The sequence below is a fragment of the Anolis carolinensis genome, chromosome 2, assembly GCF_035594765.1.
Source record: "Anolis carolinensis isolate JA03-04 chromosome 2, rAnoCar3.1.pri, whole genome shotgun sequence".
In the NCBI taxonomy this organism is placed as follows: domain Eukaryota; kingdom Metazoa; phylum Chordata; class Lepidosauria; order Squamata; family Dactyloidae; genus Anolis; species Anolis carolinensis.
In genome coordinates, this window is record NC_085842.1 from 312,799,516 (window position 1) to 312,821,007 (window position 21,492).

The window sequence follows — 21,492 nt, forward strand, 5'->3', positions numbered from 1 at the left end:
TTTTCCAATTCTAGGATTCTATGAAATAAAACCTTCCCTTCTTTTTTCCCTCTCTTTCCCTCCCCTTCCCTCCTTTTTCCTCCTTTTTCCTTCCTTCCTCCCTTTCCTTGGGACTATTTCTTCTCACTTGCGAGAGACAATATTGGGCGGAAAGATACTCTCCAGGAGGCGGAGGGATACATTTAGTAAAGTCTTTCCTCTTCCCTCCTCCTCTCTCAAATAGGAGAGAATAGGTTAACGAGGCGGGACTAAAAAACACCGCGTCCAATCCAATGCCTCCTCTTAACCAATCCGAGGGCTCAACACGTCGTATTCTTTCCTGAAACACGTCTTCTCATTGGTCGCAGCCGACCAATGGCAGCGAAGGAAAAGATGAAACGGGGACCGAGGAGAAAGAAGGGCGGGGATAACCCGACCCCACCCCTTTTCTCTTCTTCCGACCCAATCCCCGTGACGGGCGGACGCAGGGACCAATCGCCTCCTTCGGTGGGGGAAGCTCGAGACGAAGCTCGAGACGAGGGCGGGGACGCGGATTGCCGTTGTCTCCACCCCTGACCGCAGCTTCCCCCGTGACGGGCGAACGAGCCGGCCAATCACGAGCTTGGAAAGAGAGGTAGGGGCGGGGCGTTCTTTCGGCCGGCCAATGGCGGTGGCGGAGGAGCTGTGAGGGCGAAGACGGCGAGAAAGAGAGCGAGGGCGGCAGAGGCGCAGCTCGGGGCGAGGAGAGAGGGTTCGGAGGCTTCTGAGGGTGAGAAGGGAGGCCGAGGTTGCATCGAGGAGAAGCGGGTGGCGGCGAAAGGGGCTTCGGCTGGGAGGCCTGGCGGGGGTGGGGTAGGCCTCAGGCCTGGAGCGAGGGAGAGAGGGAGGGAGGGAGGGAGGGGGAGGCTCCCTGGGCTTTGTTGTGGTGCGAGAGGGGGAGGGGAGCCGCGAGAGGCCTCTCTTTGCCCGAACGCACTTCAGCCTCCGATACGGGCGCCCCCCCCATATGCACATATATTTACATGTAACCATAGCTGCGGGGCTTACTTGAAGGCTAAAGGCATGCCTTTATTATTGCACAGTCTGTTATTGGCATGATTTAATCAAAGTTATGGATTCTGTTTTAAGTGATTACCCCTCCCCCCAAAATATCTCTCTAGAGCAGGCGGCTGTTAGGAATATGCTGGGAGTTTAATTCCAAAACACCGAAGGTGGCCCATGGCTTATCTAGATAGCAGGATAGCTAGCTAGCTAGCTAGATACTTTGGTTCTCCTTTCAGTTGTTTTGGACTTCAACTCCCACCATTCCTAACAGCCAGTAGTTAGCCCATGCCTGATGTAGATTGAAAGTTAGCTAGATAGATAGATAGAAAGGTATCTAGAGCTAGCTAGATAGAAAGGTAGCTAGAGCTAGCTAGATAGAAAGGTAGCTAGAGCTAGCTAAATAGAAAGGTAGCTAGAGCTAGCTAAATAGAAAGGTAGCTAGATAGATAGAAAGGTAGCTAACTAGATAGATAGATGGAAAGATAGCTAGATAGAAAGATAGATATTTTGGTTCTCCCTCCAATTGTTTTGGACTTCAACTCCCACCATTCCTAACAGCCGGTAGTTAGCCCATGCCTGATCTAGATAGAAAGGTAGCTAGATAGATAGAAAGATAGAAGGGTAGCTAGCTAGCTATCCGGTAGGTTGTCAGAAATGGTGGGAGTTGAAGTCCGAAACACCTGGAGGTCCGAAATAGGCCCATGTCTGATCTAGGTAGAGTGATAGCTAGATAGAATGGTAGATAGATTACTAGATAGAAAGGAAGATATATATATATATATGTATGTATGTATAGAAAGAAAAAAAGGTAGCTAGGTACATTGGCCTCCAGGTGTTCTGAATTTCAACTCCCACAACTCCTCAAAGCTCGTAGAATGGCCTTTAGACTGTTAGAAATTGTGGGAGTTGAAGCGCACGACATCTGGAGGGCCAAAGTTGGCCTATGCCTGGTCTAGATAGAATGATAGTTAGTTAGAAAGGTAGATCAATAGAAAGAAAGCATGTTAGTTAGATAGAAAGGGAGCTAGATAGATAGAAAGGTTGATAGAAGGATAGCTAGTTAGATAGATTGAAAGGTAGATAAGTTAGAAGGATAGCTAGATAGGAAGGTTGACGTCCAGAACACCTGGAGGGCCAAAGTTGGCCCATGCCTGATCAAGATAGAAGGATAGCTAGATAATAATAAGTTTAGTTATAATAAGTTAGAAAGGTAGCTAGATAGATAAAGGTAGATAGGTAGGTAGATAGAAAGGTAGCTAAATAGAAAGGTGGATAGATAGATTGAAAGAAAAGTGGCTAGATATTAAGGTAGCTAGACAGAAAGAAAGGTTGCTATATAGATAGCTTGATAGATGGCTAGCTTGATAGAAATGTAGCTGGACAGAAAGAAAGATACTTTGGCCCTCCTTCCATTTTTTTTTTTGAACTTCAATTCCTACCATTCCTGACAGCCGGTAGACTATTAGCAATTTTGGGAGATGAAATCCAGAATACCCAGAGGGCTGAAGTTTAGAGCATGATTTAGAGACTTGGGATGCATTCTATGAAATTAAAATACTTGTGCACATATAGAAAAATATGTTCTATATGTGCACCCCACCCCCAATATGTACATATTAACATGTGATCATAGCTGTGGTGCTTAGTTGATGGCTAAAGGCATGCATTTATTATTGTGGAGTTAGTATTCTAACTATGATTTATTCAAAGTTACAGATTCCATCTTAAATGACAATGCCTCCCCCATAGATAGGTGGTTTAATGATTAATGATAACTATGGTGAGTATTTGAAAGTGAAGGGGGTGCATTTATATTGAAGGATAAATGTTATAGTCATGATTAAATCAGTTATGGATTCTTTTTAAAGTGATAACCCCTCAACAAAAATATCTCTCTAGATAGATAGATAGAAAAATAGCTAGATAGATAGACCAGGCATGGCCTTTGGTTGTTAGGAATTGTGGGAGTTGAAGTCCAAAACACCTGGAGGGAGGGCCGAAGTTGACCCATGCCTGGTCTAGACAGGTATCTAGATATATATCTTGATAGCTATCTAGATAGATGGCTTAGCAGCTAATAGTAGATGTGGTAGTTTTTTAAAGATTGAGTGAGTATATTTTATTGAAGATTAATGAAAAAATGCTAATCATGACTTCATCATATATTCCATCTTAAACAACACTATACACACACACACACACACGGGGGTGTCATTTAAGATGGAATCTATATTGAAGAGTGTATATGTATACAGTATGTGTGAATATATATATACACACACTTCAATATAAATGCACTCTCTTCAAGTTATTAGTTGTTAAACCATCTTTATATATATATATATAAATATGTGGATGGTTTGGCATTGGCAAACTTCAGCCCTCCAGGTGTTTTGGACTCCAACTCCCACAATTCATAATTATGGGATTTGAAGTCCAAAACACCTGGAGGACTGAAGTTTGCCCTATGCCAACTTTAACAGCAAATAGAAGTGGTAATTCTTTGAAGGGTAAGGGATTTCATTTGTATTATATTTATTTATATCCTGTTTTCTTCTCTTAAAAATGACACAGATACTATAATTACGATTTAGTCAAAGTTATGGACTCTTATTTGAATGACAACCTCCCCCCCCCCCCCAAAAAAAAGAAAGAAAAAAAGAAAGATTGTTTAACAGCTAATAACATGAAGGGAGTTTATCTATATTGAAGAGTAAATGTAAAATAATAATCTATTTCTTACCCACCTCTCCTCATGGCTTAAGGTTGGTTACAGAACAATTAAAACACATAAAGGCATGATTTAATCAGGGATTCCATCTTAAATCATAATAATCCTAGTTCCTCCCAAATATATGTTAATAATGGCTGTTGTGATTCATCGGAGGATAGGAGAATGCATTTATATAAAAAGATAAGTGTTATAATCATGATTTAATAAGAGTTTCCATCTGAAATGACAATCCCTCCCCATACATAGATTATTTAAAAGTTAATGAACATTATTCAAAGGCTCACCGAATTTATATTGAAGTGTTAATATTAAAATTATGATTTAATCAGAGATTCCATTTTAAATGACAATATCCCCAACTCTTTCCAATGTGTAGACAAATTAACAACTAATAGTTGCTCTATTGTTTATTTGAAGGCTATGCAAATACATTTACATTGAAAGATAAATGTTAGAATTATGATTTATTTTTTTTTGATTTAATTGAAATTATGGATTCCAAATCACAATTATAATATTTATGAGCTGCATCTTAAATGACAATACTCTTCAATCACTATCAGTAGGTGTGACAACTGCATTTATATTTAAGCATAAATGTTATAATTTAGTCAGATGTATTGATTCCATTTCAAGTGATAATTCCTTTCCCCAAAAATATAAATGTGAAGATGGTTTAACAGCCTAATTGTAGCTGTGGTGATTTTTTGAAGGCTAAGTGAATATACTTAGATTAAAGGATACATTTTACAATAGTGATTTATTTAAAGTTACAAATTTCACCTTAAATGACCACCCCTCCAAAAAAATGTATAGACGGTTTAACAGCCAATAATAGCTACAGTGATTATTTGAAGGCTGAACAAATTTATATCAAAAGATAAATATGCTAATCATGATTTAATCAGAGTTATGGATTGTATCTTAAATAACATTTTTTTGGTCAGCTGTTCAAAAGGTCAGCCCAGCACAGCAATGTACTTACATTGTTGCGTAGAGTTGTTGGCACCACAATTTCTAAGTTTTTCTGGTAATATTACAACACTTTTCCCCCTAGTGGGGCCTTTAATGCCGTTAAAAATGGATTGGGGGACGGGGTTGCACTCCCCCACCCCCAATTATAAATTGTTTGTATATAATTTGTTTGTCAGTGGATGTAAAAGATGTGTAGGATTTCCGCCTGTAGGTGGGAATAAACCTGCTTCATCTGGGGATCGCTGGGTTGGACTTCCAATTTCTGCCACAGGATTGTCAGAGGTAGGCTTGAATGTTAATTCAGAAGTACTTCAGCGTGCAGAACAGATATCTTCTTCTCCAAACCACATAAATCCTCTGCCCTGGGAAGGCAAATATGTCAAGAGGTCAAACATCATGCAAACTCCATCCAAAGGCACATTTATTAAGAAGCATATTGGAGTTTGTCTCCTACTGAAAGGCACTCCTGCATAAAATTGTGAATGCTTAAAATATTATACTGAAGCACTACTGGTTTACAATTGGCTTGTGGTGCAGATCTAAGTCATATTTCTGGTTGGTCTTTGTCTTTACAAGGCAAGTCATGCAAATCTTCAGAACTCTTCGTTGGGTTTTTCCCTTTCTCTCCTTTTCCTATCCTTCCTATGAGTGTTTTTGCCTGCATTCTTCAGTTGACTTTCTATACAAAGAGTCTTGCTTCACACTAAACATACTTTGAGTTGTGGTGTGTGTTTCCAATGCAATCTGAGATTTGTGTGTTGTGCAGACTGGAGGTAAAGCATCACATTGTTGCCATTCTCTCCTCAAAATATAGGAGGAAATTGAGCTGCGATCCACCAGCTCCATAATTGTGGAAAGGGAAAATGAAAACTTTTTTCTTCCAACTCTTAATAACGAGGTTCTTCAACCTTTTAAAAGCTTGTGCTGATTTTTCTTTCTCGTGCATGTTCCTTTTTTCTTCCCAACTAGTAAACCAATAATAAGTTTATGTATTTCTGTCTAGTGCTCCTAAATGACAAAAAAAAAACCCAACAAAAACAAAACAAAAAAACAAACCCCTAGTGAAAACATTCTAGTTCTGTGAATTTCCCAATGTCATGTTTAGGACAAAGGAGATAATCAGTAATTTATTTTTCTCTTGCTCTGGAAATTTTAGATATAGCCCCCATTTTCATGAAGTGGAATGTTCTGTAACTTGTTTCTTGTGCATGTAACTAATGTACCAAATAAATTATTTGCCTTACTTTCCAGAACTTTTCATCCTTTTTTGTTCATGTTAACCTTCCTGGAATCTAGTTTTCATACAAGCTTTTCTTAGAAGAGGAAATTCCAACTCTTAGAGGGCTGTCTGTGTCTGATAAAGAACTGTTCTGTTATGAGAATCTTGAGGTAATGTCCATTGGATAAAAAAGTAAAGTGCTGGCATCTTCTAAAATACATAACCATTTAGCACTTGAAGACAAATGATTTACATTGATTGGAATTTGTCAAGAGAGATGCTGATAGTGTCTGGTTGACGGGATTTAAAAGCAGACAGTACTCTTTTAATTGCTGATACAAGATCTGTCATTTAAACACATGCAAAATAATAGCTAGCTATCCATTGAATACTTGTAGGACTGTAGTTGAAGGCTTTCACGGCCGGAATCTTGTGGGACTGTTAGTATTCCCCTCTAGATTGCTACTTTGTGCAAAAGTCTGTTTCCCCAGGCTAGCTTACTTCTGAGTTGGGCAGATTTGTTCTTGTAATACAGGAATGGCTTTTTCAGATCGTTAAAAGGTAATATACTGGAAGTGCACTTTCATTAAATTGTGTTCTAGAGCATTTTCAAGCACCTGTCTAAGGCTGCGCAGGGTCTTTTTTTGGGGCATACATGCCAAATGAAAACATGCTTATTAGTACCTACGGTGATCTGGGCTGTGAACATGTTAAGTGCTGATTATGCAAATGACAAACAACTGCCTCATTTAAAAAAAAAAAGACATGGAGCAAAAGGGTGGGAGGAAGGTAAAGTTGAGTGAATCATAGTAGGTGAGTGATGGGGCAGAAATAATCTCCAAATGTCTGGTCTCTTAACTTTTTAGAAAGTGTTTTAGTCTGTCTTTTAGGTCATCTCCCTCACAAGGCAACTTATGTAGGCAATTAGAAAAGCTAAAATGCATCAAATAGCAATTTTAAAAATAGTGTTTTAAAACTAGTGTGAAAGCAGTTTAAAGAAACCATTCAGGTTGAAAGTGTTTTGTATGTGTACTAATAGCAAAGAAAGAGCGGTGTTTTGTGATACTGATAAATACCACTAAGGAAGCCTTTAATTGCCTGTTTGCTATAGAGGCAAGTAGGATTTGCCTGTAAGAGCGTAAATAGAGTATTCTGTAGTCGGTTTCATTATGATGCATTTATATGGAAAGAAAAGAAATTGCATTCAGAAAACTTGTGTGGTATAATGATTTAAGCGTTGTATTTCAACTCTGTAGGACCATAGTTTGAGTCCTCATTAGGCTATGGAAATTCACTGGGTGATCCTTGGGCACTGTCTTCCTTTGCACAAATCTTGCTCAGAAAACTCAGTGATAATTTGCTCTAGGATTGAAATTAAATGAGAAACTATTTGAAGACATGCAGGAGCACAAAATATATACATCTTGACAAGGCTTACTTTTGGAGTTGACATGCCTAGAAATGGGCTTCATGTCTGTTTAGCTAAAATAATTCATACCAATATATGAGACGATATGGACTACTAAATATGTGACACAATTGTGTTTACGGGTGAGACTGCTTTTGTTTTAGTCCTCAAGTTTGCATGTTTTCTTTTTGTAGTTCTAATAAGAATATTGCCTTTTTCACTGTGAAGGTTAAGACTTCTGTTCCTTAAAATGCTTTTTAATCTATTATGCTTGTTCTTGTGACAGCCATATAAAATACAGATGTCTTCTACCTTCTTTACAGTAATCTTTTACAAATTATTTATCTCAGATATTTTATACTACAATTAGCATTGTCCTAGTGCATTATAGTCCACAACAGTTGGAAGGGACTGGATTAGACCAGGCTGATTTACATTTGATGGAAACCACATTTGAATGCAGTATAGGTAGTCCCTGAACCATTGTTGTGTAGTGGATGAGTGTTGGATTTGGACATTGGATGATCAAGGTTTGAATCATGGTTCTGCCTTGGAAATTATAACATCTGGGCTTCAGAGTAAAAAAAGGGCACCTCTCCCAATTCTATCACAAAAATTCATGATAAATTTGTGTTAGGGTCAAAGTCATAAATATTGCCTTTGTTGTTTGTCGTCAGGTGGTTTGTTGACACCTGGCATCTCCATGAATTTCATAGAATTCTCTTGTTATTGTTTATTTGTTCAGTCGCTTCTTACTCTTCGTGACCTCATGGACCAGCTCATGCCAGAGTTTCCTGTCAGAGAATTCTATTAAGCAAGGAATATTTAGAGATAGTTTTGCCAGAGTCTGGTGCATTTAACAAAATTAGGTCCCAATTGAATTCAGTAAAGTATGCTGAAATTACAGGAGTAAGTTGTCTTTATTAAGATTTTTGGTATGTTATTAGTTCTTTAAAATTTGAGCATTGAACCATGTATCATAAGATATTTTCACCTGCTAAGCCAGATAGTTTAAAGCTTTTCTCAAGTTGTTGGGATCTCTTAAAAAAGATACTGTGTTGTGTATTTGATGCTTTTTTTTTTTTTTTTTTTTTACAAATGGCTTGTTTCAGATCTTGGAATTTGAAGCGATTGCTAGGTGCTTTGTTAGAACAATGAGTTATCATCACATCAGTTTGTCCTGGTGAAGTGGTGATAAAAAGAGGCTTAGTTGTGTCTTTCACCTTTGTATTAGAAACAGTTTTAGTCTTGATTCCTTGTGCTTTAAGCACAGCATGGTGCACTGGTTTGAGCACTGGACTACAACTCTGGTGCATAGAGTCCGAATTCCCACTTAATTATGTGAACCCATTGGGTAACCTTGGGCAAATCACAGTCTCCTGGCCTAAGAGGAAGTCAAAGGGAACCCTCTGAACACATGTTCCTAAGAAAATCCCATGATAGTATCATCTTAGGGCTGCCATAAGTCAGAAAAGACTTGTAGGTACTTGTGTTTTAGGGAAGCGATCAGGCTACATTCGTAAACCTTTTAGTCACCGGTGGAGAAATAGAATTATAAAACAAAATTGTAGGGAAAATCTCCTTGACTGATATAATGTTCTAGTTTGGTGCTTCTCAATCTGTGGGCCCCCAGACGTTTTGGCCTTCAACTCCCAGAAATCCTAACAACTGGTAAACTGGCTAGGATTTCTGGGAGTTTTAGGCTAAAACACCTGGGGACCCACAGGTTGAGAACCACTGTTCTAGTTATTAGTTCTCTGTAGTGGCCCCCCGGATTTGGAACTTCCCTCCTAGGGAGATTAGGGAAGTACCCACCCTATCATCTTTTAAAAAGAAATTAAAAACTTGGCTCTTCTAGTGCACTTTTGAATAATCTAGTCCCCATGATCAAAGTTGCACTTAAACGAATTCATTATATTTCATACTTTATTCTACTTTCTCCTGGAAATAACTTGAAGTCATACTTCACTCCAATTCTCTTGAGAATGTTTGAACACTTTGTTCATCTATGCTCCCAAATGGCACTATAATACATATTGCTGCACTTTCGCCTAGACCGCCCTCCCATTTTATTCCATTTCTCCTAAATGGTGTGGTTCTTCTATGTCATCATTTCATGTTTTAAATTGGTTTTTATTGTTATTATATTGTATCATTTGGTTTTAATGTTTTACTTGGTTGAAGAAGCTGTTTTACATGTATTTTACTTTATTATTTGTTTTTTCGGTTTGGCCCTGTGTTAGCTGCCCTGAGTCCCTGCGGGGAGATGGAGGCGGGATATAGAAAAATAAAGTTGTTGTTGTTGTTGTTATTGTTATTATTGTTACTACTATTACTACTGAACAGCTCCAGTCTTTTGCAGTTCTCAATTTCATAGAAACACTTAGGTAGCTTATTGTCATCATCACTGATTTCTGATTATTATTGCCTTGGCAATGTGAAGTCAGAGAAAGGGGCTTGTGTAAAGTTGCATTTCTTCCATGGAGTTATTCAGTACATTTTGAAATGATAATTCAAGCCTGTGTGTTTTAAAAGGCAGTGAGATAAAGCTACTAATTAGCTAATTGCTGCTTTAATAATTGTTTTAAATAACAATATTCTACTGCTACTGAACATTTTTGATGTAAACATTTTATGCAGCTGCAAATCCAATTATATAGAAGATATCATTAATACTTAATGAAAAAAAGGTTAGTTGTTGAATGGGCCCTTGCTAATACAACCATCTTATTCTCATAGAGACTACAAGCACCAACTTACTTTAGAGCAGTCAATTACCAATTTAATAAAGTTCGTATTAAAAGACTTGCTAGCTACACCTGTAAGACTAATACAGAACCACTTGTGTTGGCAAATATCCAGCATAATAATTCTCAGTCTTCGCTAATAGGACAATTCAGCTTAGGCTATATAAAAGTTCTTTCCAAAGAGTAATTTTAATTTTGAAATGTTGTGGTATTTTGGTAAAATTCTCTCTTATGTAACAAAATACCAAGACTTAGTAAACGTATAGCGGTGGAGATGATCTTTTCCGTTTTTTCTGTCTGTTAACACACAGTGCAATAAATTGTAGAGAGTGGAAAAATTAATTGGTTCATAGAATCATAGAGTTGGAAGAGACCTCATGGGCCATCCAGTCCAACTCCCTGCCAAGAAGCAGTGAAATCACACTCAAAGCACCCCTGACAGATGGCCATCCAGCCTCTGCTTAAAAACCTCCAAAGAAGGAGCCTCCACCACATTCCGGGGCAGAGAGTTCAGCTGCTGAACAGCTCTCACAGTGAGGAAGTTCTTCCTAATGTTCAGGTGAAATCTCCTTTCCTGTAGTTTGAAGCCATTGTTCCACATCCTTGTCTCCAAAGCAGAAGAAAACAAGCTTGCTCCCTCCTCCCTATGACTTCTCCTCGCATATTATGCATGGCCCTCATCATGCCTCCTCTCAGCCTTCTCTTCTGCAGGCTAAACATGCCCAGCTCTTTAAGCCACTCCTCGTGGGGCTTGTTCTCCAGACCTTTGATCATTTTAGTTGCCCTCTTCTGAACACATTCCAGCTTGTCAACATCTCCCTAAAACTGCAGTGCCCAGAATCAGACACAGTATTCCAGGTGTGGTCTTACCAAGGCAGAATAGAGGGGTAGTATGACTTCCCTGGATCTAGATGCTATACTCCTATTTATGCAGGCCAAAATCCGATTGGCTTTTTTAGCTGCTGCATCACATTCTTGGTTCATGTTTAACATGTTGTCCATGAGGACCCCAAGATCTTTTTAACACCTACTGCTGACGAGCCAGGAATCCCCCATACTGTATCTTTGCATTTCATTTTTTCTGCCTAAGTGGATTATCTTGCATTTGTCCCTGTTGAACTTCATTTTGTTAGTTTTGGCCCATCTCTTTAATCTGTTAAGATTGTTTTGAATTCTGCTCCTATCTTCTGGAGTATTAGCTATCCCTCCCAGATTGGTGTCGTCTTCAGACTTGATGATCATGCCTTCTAACCCTTTGTCTAAGTCGTTAATGAAGATGTTGAACAGAACCGGGCCCAGGACAGAACCCTGCAGCACTCCACTTGTCACTTCTTTCCAGGATGGAGAAGTGTGATGACCCATGGGCCTTGTAGTCCTGCTCAGGACATTGTAATTCCTGATGAAGATGAAAACTTGGGTTTTTTACCTTCCCAGTCTGAACTGGATTCTTCTCAGCCAGATCTTTCCCAGGCAGATCTGGGAACCTTGCACCTGCAAGAAAGTTGTCTCCCAGAAGTATGTCAAACAAGCCCAGAGCCTACTTCTCCCGTGTTCTTGCGGCGGGAGTTTTGTAAACAACAGAGAAGTTTGGAATCAGCTTCGCGCAGGAGTGCGAGGATTGCAGCTAAGAATGTGGCCAATTAAGACTGCTTCTCGTGAGAATCTTTGGGGAGTCTCACATCTGGTCTCAGAGTTTAGCTTTCGGTTCTGATTCCCAGAGAACTGCTTCGGCGGGAAAGTTAGACTCTATTTAGGTGTTTTACCCGCGTAGTAACTTCGCGGAGTCAATTCGTCAGCCTACGGAGCGAGTTGTGTCTGGACAGCGCGCTCCGATTCAAGCCTCGCTCCTGCTCAAGCCTTGCCTTGCTATCCAGCCTTCGCCTTGCTTCCCAGCCTTTGTTTATCTACGGACTTTGCCTTATTTCCCAGGATCAATCCTTGCCTTGTTCCACGGATTTTATCAAGTTATTCCACGGACCTTGTTCTTGTTCTTAGTTACCTTGTTCCACGTTCAAGCCTTGTTTCAAGTATCAAGTTATTTCCTAGCCTCGCTCAAGTTTCATGGACTAAAGGACCTTGTCATCTCCCCTCACTTTGCTTGGCAAAGTGAGTGTTTCGGTTATTGGATTACGACTTTGGACCTTAATATTTCTTATTGGACATTGTTTTTTTTTGGACTAATTCTGACCTTTCCTGAAAGGTCTAATTCTGGACTATTTTCTACACTTGTTTTTATTAACTTTATATATTCCTTCAATAAAGATATTAGATAGATTCTGGCCTCTGTGTATGGTTATTGGTGCTCTGCAGCCTGGGTCTTGACAGTTTGACTCCGCCTCCCTAAGCACCAATTAACCTCGGCCAGAATGTCTACCGGAGTCGTACCTGGGCCGAGCGGCCAGCCGATTACCTACACCATCGACAAGGATGAGGTGGACCGAATCCGTGATAAGCTCAATGCACAGGATGGAGAAATAAGGGGTTTGAAGGAACGCGGAATTCGTCTTCCGGCCATGGCGTTGCCAACCAAGTTTACTGGAGAAGCTTCTAAGGTTCATGTCTTCCGTCGCCAATGTCAAGCTTATCTAGAGGCCCGTGCTGCCGAGTTTCCCCAAGAAGACATCAAAGTGGCATGGGTTTACAGTCTTCTAGACGGGCCAGCGGCCAGCTGGGCGACGGCACTGTACGACCAAGCCTCTCCACACCTAAGATCAGCGCAACGCTTCTTGGACCACCTCAAGGAGACTTGGGGAATCGAGGACAATTTGGAGGCAGCCGGTCACAAACTCCGTCGCCTTTTCCAAGGAGACAGACCTATGTCTCAGTATATAGCCGAGTTCCGAGTGCTGGCCCACAACACCGGCTGGAACGATGTAGCCCTCAGGGGACAATTCCGGGAGGGTCTCAACATTGAAATGCTGGAAGAAATCTCCAAGGTGGATCCTCCCCAGACCCTCGAGGCACTCATTGATCAATGTTTACGGGCTGAAGTCATGATTGCCAACAGGAAACAGTGGGTTCGAGGCCAGGGCGGTAGAGCCGGGGCAAAACCCCCCGCTCCCGCCAGCGTTCAGCCACGTCCGGTCTGGAGACCCCCACCGCCAACCCCATACCCCAGAGGGAGCGAGGAGGTGCCGATGCAGTTGGGCAATGTGCGTCCCAGACTAGATGCCGCCGAGAAGGCCCGTCGTCAACGCTTAAACCTCTGCTGGTACTGCGGGAACGGGGGCCACTTCGCCAGAGAGTGCCCAGCCAAGGGGAAGCCTGCCGCCCGTCTTGCGGCGGCGTCCTCCACGGAGACGAAGACGTCTGAGCCGACTGGCACACAGCCGGCGGGGGAAGCCAACGACCGGGTGTAGAGAGGCTCGCCAACCCGGTCAAAAAATCCATCCAAGAGCCGCCAACCGGGGTCCTGTTCCTTCTCGTGGTCACATTATGGTCAGCAAAAAGGGGACCCGTCATGATCCACGCCATGATAGACTCTGGAGCTACCAACAATTTCATCGATAGAGAGTATGCCGACTCTCTGGGATTACAATATCATGATTTCAAGAATGCCCGTGTGGTGCAAGCCATAGACGGCCGCCCCCTCAAGACGGGCCCCGTAAGTCAGTGGTCGGAACCCACCAGGATGTGGATAAGGGAACATATGGAAGAGATTTCCTTCTTTGTTACCGAGGTTCCCCATTTCCCTGTGATTTTGGGAATTCCATGGCTGACTCTCCACGACCCTAACATCTCCTGGTCCAACAGAGAACTGCAGTTTGCTTCACCGTACTGCCAAAACCATTGCCTCGTAGCCAAGGTATGCCACGCCACAGACACCGAGCCCATCATCACCTTGCCAAAGAAGTACTCCGAGTATTGGGATGTATTCAATGAGAAAGAAGCCGAAAAATTACCCCCACATAGACCTTATGACTGTGCCATTGACTTGGTGGAGGGGGCCCCGATCCCGCGAGGGCATCTCTACTCCCTGACTGAACCAGAGCAAGAAGCTCTCAGGGAATTCCTAGAGACAAACCTTCGCAAGGGATTCATCAGACCCTCTCAATCCCCAGCCGCCTCCCCAGTGATGTTTGTGAAGAAGAAGTCAGGGGAACTACGCTTGGTGGTGGACTACAGAGCATTGAACAATATCACCAAGCGGAACAGCTATCCCCTGCCCTTAATCTCGGATCTACTGGATCGGCTTCGAGGAGCCAAGGTTTACACCAAGCTGGATCTTCGGGGGGCTTACAACTTAGTTCGCATCAGGGAAGGGGACGAGTGGAAGACCGCCTTCCAGACCAAATTCGGATTATTCGAGTCCCGAGTTATGAATTTCGGTTTATGCGGAGCCCCCGCAACGTTCCAGCATTTTGTCAACGACATTTTTCAGGACTATCTAGACAGGTTCTTGATAATCTACCTGGACGATTTTTTGGTGTTTTCTAGATCACAATCAGAACATGAGAACCACGTCAAAATGGTGTTACAACGATTGCGGGATCATGGACTTTATGCCAAGCTGGAAAAATGCGCCTTTGATCTACAAGAGGTAGATTTCCTTGGTTACCGCATCTCGCCTCTAGGGCTTTCCATGGATCCAGCCAAGGTTTCAGCAGTATTGGAATGGCGGGCGCCAACTAACAAGAAAGAGGTGCAGCGTTTCTTGGGGTTCGCGAACTATTACCGCAAGTTCATTCCAGATTTTGCCCGCTGGTCCGACCCCATCACTAGCTGCATCCGTGGAAAGCAGCCTTTCCGCTGGACTGATCAAGCAGAGAAAGGGTTCCAGCAACTAAAGAAACTATTCACCTCCCAGCCAATTCTACAGCACCCAAATCCTGGAACCCCTTTTGTGGTGCAAGCGGACGCCTCTGATGTGGCAATTGGGGCTGTACTCTTACAACCGGTGGGAGATCACCTCCATCCCTGTGCCTTTTATTCTCGTCAACTAACCACACCAGAGAGGAATTACACCATTTGGGAAAAAGAACTACTGGCCATAAAGGCAGCCTTTGAAACTTGGAGACATTGGCTAGAAGGGGCCAAATTTCCCATTGAAGTCCACACTGATCATCGTAATCTAGAACATCTAAGAACTGCCCGCAAACTAAATCAGAGGCAGCAACGTTGGGCTTTATTCTTTGAACGTTTCAACTTCCAGATCCATTATGTGACCCCAGCCCAAACCAAGCAAGCAGACGCCCTGTCACGTAAACCGGAATACGCTGCAGGACGCAAGGAGACCTTTGAATCCCAACTGCTACAACCCGAGAACTTTGCCACGCTCACGGTGGGGAACACCAAATCCATTCCCATTGGTTCAACTTCCCCTACTCCAGGACCCATCTGTGCTCAAGAAATCAGGGCTAGTCAGCAAGCAGATGCCTGGGCACAGGACCAACTTCGCCAAGGTCTGCACTTTCCCTTTTCGCTTAAAGATGGGCTGCTCTGCTATAGAAATCATGTTTATATCCCACCCGGACCGGGCAGGGAAAAAGCGCTTCGTCTGTGTCATGACTGCAAACCAGCAGGACACTTCGGACTATTTAAAACTATGCATTTGATCCTAAGGGATTTTTGGTGGCCCAAGATCCGCAAGGATGTGGAAAAATATGTCAACACCTGCCCAGTATGCCAGCGCTCCAAGATACGAAGGGAGAAGCCCTCAGGGCTTTTACACCCCCTTCCTACCCCATCTCGCCCATGGGAAATAATTTCCGCGGATTTCATCACTGACCTACCACCTTCCTGTGGATTCACCACGATCTTGGTGGTGGTGGACCTTTTCACCAAGTTAGCCCATTTCATTCCCTGTGAAGGCCTCCCCACGGCCAAAGAAACTGCGGATCTATTTCTTCAACATGTTTTCAGACTACATGGATTGCCCAAGAGTTTAGTCACAGACCGTGGATCTCAATTCACCTCTCGTTTTTGGAAGGCACTACAAAAACTATTGGGCATAGACTCTCGCTTATCTTCAGCTCATCATCCCCAAACAGATGGGCAAACGGAGCGCACCAATGCCACTTTGGAGCAGTATCTTCGCTGTTATGTAAACTACCAACAGGACAATTGGGCTTCTCTGTTACCACTGTCTGAGTTTGCCTACAACAATGGAGTTCAAGCTTCTACAAAAGAAACGCCGTTCTTTGCAAACTACGGCTTCCATCCACGTTTCTTCCCCCCTGTCATTGAAACTTCAGAAGTTCCCGCAGCAGAGGATTGGCTGCAGGAACTCACAGCGGTGCAACAACTTTTGCTCCAGCAACTGGACCAAGCCAAGGAGGACTATAAACGCCACGCTGACAAACATCGCCAGCCGGGCCCCGAAATCAAGGTAGGAGATCGGGTTTTTCTGTCCACTCGCTTCCTGCCCTCCCACCGCCCTTGCCGGAAGTTAGATGCCCGTTTCATTGGCCCCTATCCAGTGGTGGCGCAACTTAACCCCGTGACTTTCAAACTCCAACTTCCGCGTTCAATGCGCATTCACCCAGTGTTTCACCGTTCCCTGCTCCTTCCGGCAGATGGTGTGCGACCTGATACAGACCAACCGGCCCCCCCTCCTGTTTTGATGAATGGGGAGGAGGAGTTCGAGGTTGAGGACATTTTGGATTCTCGCTTTCACCGCCGCCGCCTACAATATCTCATTGACTGGGTGGGTTTTGGCCCTGAGGAACGCTCTTGGGAAGACGCCTCCACAGTCCATGCTCCTGATCTAACCCGTCGCTTTCATCAGACCTATCCCACCAAACCGCGACCTCGCGCCTCGGGGAGAGGGCCCCAGTTTGGGAGGGGCCTTGAGGAGGGGGATAGTGTGATGACCCATGGGCCTTGTAGTCCTGCTCAGGACATTGTAATTCCTGATGAAGATGAAAACTTGGGTTTTTTACCTTCCCAGTCTGAACTGGATTCTTCTCAGCCAGATCTTTCCCAGGCAGATCTGGGAACCTTGCACCTGCAAGAAAGTTGTCTCCCAGAAGTATGTCAAACAAGCCCAGAGCCTACTTCTCCCGTGTTCTTGCGGCGGGAGTTTTGTAAACAACAGAGAAGTTTGGAATCAGCTTCGCGCAGGAGTGCGAGGATTGCAGCTAAGAATGTGGCCAATTAAGACTGCTTCTCGTGAGAATCTTTGGGGAGTCTCACATCTGGTCTCAGAGTTTAGCTTTCGGTTCTGATTCCCAGAGAACTGCTTCGGCGGGAAAGTTAGACTCTATTTAGGTGTTTTACCCGCGTAGTAACTTCGCGGAGTCAATTCGTCAGCCTACGGAGCGAGTTGTGTCTGGACAGCGCGCTCCGATTCAAGCCTCGCTCCTGCTCAAGCCTTGCCTTGCTATCCAGCCTTCGCCTTGCTTCCCAGCCTTTGTTTATCTACGGACTTTGCCTTATTTCCCAGGATCAATCCTTGCCTTGTTCCACGGATTTTATCAAGTTATTCCACGGACCTTGTTCTTGTTCTTAGTTACCTTGTTCCACGTTCAAGCCTTGTTTCAAGTATCAAGTTATTTCCTAGCCTCGCTCAAGTTTCATGGACTAAAGGACCTTGTCATCTCCCCTCACTTTGCTTGGCAAAGTGAGTGTTTCGGTTATTGGATTACGACTTTGGACCTTAATATTTCTTATTGGACATTGTTTTTTTTGGACTAATTCTGACCTTTCCTGAAAGGTCTAATTCTGGACTATTTTCTACACTTGTTTTTATTAACTTTATATATTCCTTCAATAAAGATATTAGATAGATTCTGGCCTCTGTGTATGGTTATTGGTGCTCTGCAGCCTGGGTCTTGACAAGAAGTTGCATTGATGAGCACCCTTTGGGTTCATTCACTTAACCAATTACAGATCCACCTAACTGTAGTTTTGTCTAGCCCACATTTGACTAGCTTGCTTGCCAGAATTTCATGGGGGACCTTGTCGAAGGTCTTACTGAAATCCAGATACGCTACATCCACAGCGTTCCCTGCATCGCCAATAAATAACTGCTTATGGACACAATGTCTTCTGGGAGATACAGTCCAAAAGTAAGGGAGTCAAGTTTTTCAGTCTAAAAAGTTGGTTCTCCCATTCAGATTTCTTTGAGTCAGATGAGAATCTGCAGCCCACTAGTCGATTCCTTTGCTGTAAGGCCATTAGCTCAGGTACAATTTGGGCATTTCATGCTCATTTTGACATGACCTGTTCTGTTTCCTAGAAGAAAAGGTTTGGAGTGATGGCTCTGACTATATCAAAACAGCATAAGAAGCATAGTAGGAACAAATTTATATACAAAATATAGGGTTTTTTATTTTACTGCTTATTGGAGCAGCTTTGGGGTTATAAAGTGGGCATCTTACAATTTACAATTGGTATGTGGATAGCAGAGGATGTTGACTTTCCCTGTTCTTTTGTATAAGTATAGACCTTGCATGTATGTGATATAAATGTACAGTATTAGGAAAGCAAGGAATGTGATTCTTTTCCTATGGCTGTTCAGTTCGTACAAGGTTGTATGTATTGTTCTACCCTTCTTTGCTAGGTAGAACACTTCAGAAAAAAAACAGACAAGAGTTTTGCAAGATCACACTGAGAGATTTAAGTTACTTCCATTTAAGTAGACTGTGTTGTTAAAGGAAATATTTTGTTCTATTTTCTTTTGGAGGAAGAGCAGAACATCTCTGCACTCTGCATTGTAGAATGAAAAGAGCAATAGTTGTTTTGTCATAATGGGGAAGGAAGTTAGCTTCTCTTTATTGAGGCTAGCATAGAGAAAACCTCCCGTCCCTCGAGGTTTTTATTCTGATCCCTTTCTCACCCAGAGTTTTAATTTTTAATCTAGTTTTTAAATGTAGTGTTCATGCGGCCCGCTCTTGTTATATTGCTGTTTCGATCTTATGTTGTACTGTTTATTTTATGTAATGTATTATTTAATTGTATTATGTTATGGTTATATTGTATTGTCTTGGGCATGGCCCCATGTAAGCCGCCCCGAGTCCCCATTGGGGAGATGGTGGCGGGGTATAAATAAAGTTTTATTATTATTATAATTATAGAGATAAACACCTAGGAGCAGCTAGATAAACACCCTATCGTTTTGGAGTTGCATCTAACTATCTGCTTTTAATTCATATGCATATGCTCCTAATGCTAATTGTTTATACAATTGAATAATACTGGTAGTTGCATTTCATACAACAGGATTGGGAGAGCTTTTACTCTGTACATAATATAAGAACTTGAAGCCAGGCAGTAAGGTTATGGGCAGACTAAGGTTTAAGGATATTATTTTATGCAGCATGTAGCCAACATGTTGAAAGCTCTGCCATATAATATGGTGATGGCCAGTGAATACATTGAATCCTGATAGATTCAGGATTCATAGTCTATCTGTTTTTGTTGGCCATGATAACTATATGGGACACAGATTTCAGAAGTACAGAATTGACTTGGATAACACAGATCATGGAAGCATTGTCCTGTTACTCAAAGCATTCAACTCTTTTATTTGTAGTAGTAAAGTAACATTGGGTGTTTCAGAAAGTCAAATTTAAAAAATAACATTTGATTTGGTGTGCTGACACCCATTACACACATTTACATTTTGAAGAAAAAAATGTGCTGTATGGCACCTTTGAGGCTAACTGAATGGAACAAGATGGTAGCATATACTTCTATAGACTAAGTCTGCTTTGTCAGATGCACCATGACTGCTAACTTCTTCCCTTCAGTTTGCCCCAAAGGTTTTACAAAATATCTTTGGAAATTGCTCCAGGCTAACATGGCTTATATTTTTGAATTCTGTGTTGTATGCATTATCTTTAAAACTTGTTGTACAGTAGTACTATTCTGAAGTCTGACTTGGCCATGGTGGTCCATGCCTTAGTTACCTCCATTAAGACGCCTATTAAGACGGCCCCGAAACTCCAATTGGTACAAGGTTGGCGGCCAGATTGCTAACTTGAGCAAATTATAGAGGGAGCGGACAGCCAGCTCCACTGACTACTATTAAAACAGCCCCACTGGCTGCCAATAAGTTTCTGGTCCAAATTCAAGATGCTGGTTATCACCTATAAAGCCCTAAACAGTCTGGGTCCCCTCCTTGGACACTTTTTGGAAAGACCAGAAAACTTGGCTATTCCAGTGTGTCTTTGACTAATTGGTTACAACCGTAATACCTGGCCTCTGCACTTTATCACCAGCCCCTTGTACCAGTGGCCTTGCAGTATACTGCACATGCCCTATTATGCTCTCCCTCCAGCTCTGAACATTCTCATTGCATTTGGCTATTGATTATTGGTTGTTGTTGAGTTATATTTTTATGATCTTTTGTTTTTATGTACTGATCCATTGAAATGCCAATCTATTTTATGCTCATACATTTTATTGTTGTATTACTGGGCTTGGTCCCCATGTAAGCTGCCCCGAATCCCCTCGGGGAGATGGGGCAGGATATAAGAATAAAGTTATTATTATTATTATTATTATTCTGTGGCATCATGTAAGTACTGTGAGTTTATAAATTAAAATGTAAGACAGTTTGTTTCTGGTTTGTTTTAATATCTAGAGTAGTGGAAAGCCACAATTCCCTGAACCAATTTGTGGTAGGAAACTGGTTTAGAATAAGCTTTTATTCTCCTACTTCATGAAAACAAAAGAAGTAAATGATTGCTTGTACCTGAAACTCATTGTGTCTCAGTTATGAAGAGATCACTTAATCTGGGGGTGGTCAACTGTCAACATTTGCGGGGCTGCATCGATTATGTGTGGAAACCCAGATAACTCTACCCACATTCTTCAATAGCCAGTAATACCCCCAAAGCACTAGGGTGTTTCTATTGGCCATTTCACTGCAGTTGGGAGTATTTTCAAAGTAGGATGTGTCGAGTGAAACGCCTAGGGTCACATTGGCCATTTTGGGATCAACATTTTAATATTACATAATTTTTGAAAGGTTGGGAAGGAAGGCCACGGGGGACTATTGGTTGCATGCAAAAAATGGTCTTGAGCCCCAAGCAACACACTTTGGTCTCTACCAGCCTGTGAAGTGTGTCTACAGTAAAATTGGTAGTGAGGATTGATAACTAACATCTGTGAGTTGTTTTATTGGAAGAAAAGTTTACATCACTCACATAATTTGAATTAAATGTTCAGACTTAGACAAGCAACCATTGCTTCTCTCTGCTTCTCTCATTGTGTTCGGTGTTCACCATTTTTGCACATTTGGAACTTTTGCTCTCTTTGTGTTTGGAATGAAAAATAACCTATAATATTCCTGTAGTATTTCTAGTAATTTTCATTTCTGATAAATTTCATTTTACTTGTATGAACAGTGTAAGTATTGCAGGCAACATTTGGGCTGGATCTACACTGCCATATAATCCAGTTCAAAACAGATAATTTGGGATCAGAAACTGGATTATAT

At 42.1% G+C, this 21,492-nt stretch overlaps 1 protein-coding gene across 2 annotated transcripts in view; it reads left to right on the top strand.

Moving 5' to 3' along the window:
* The first annotated feature begins 599 nt into the window (after window positions 1-599).
* The window catches only part of smad2 (SMAD family member 2), a 65,029-nt gene continuing 44,136 nt past the window's right edge, over window positions 600-21,492 (top strand). The window contains exon 1 of one of the 2 annotated variants that reach the window (XM_008102770.3): window positions 600-748. The gene's annotated coding sequence lies outside the window, so the exon portion shown is untranslated. The remainder of the gene's footprint in view (window positions 749-21,492) is intronic. The other variant, XM_003216173.4, reaches the window with a different exon arrangement.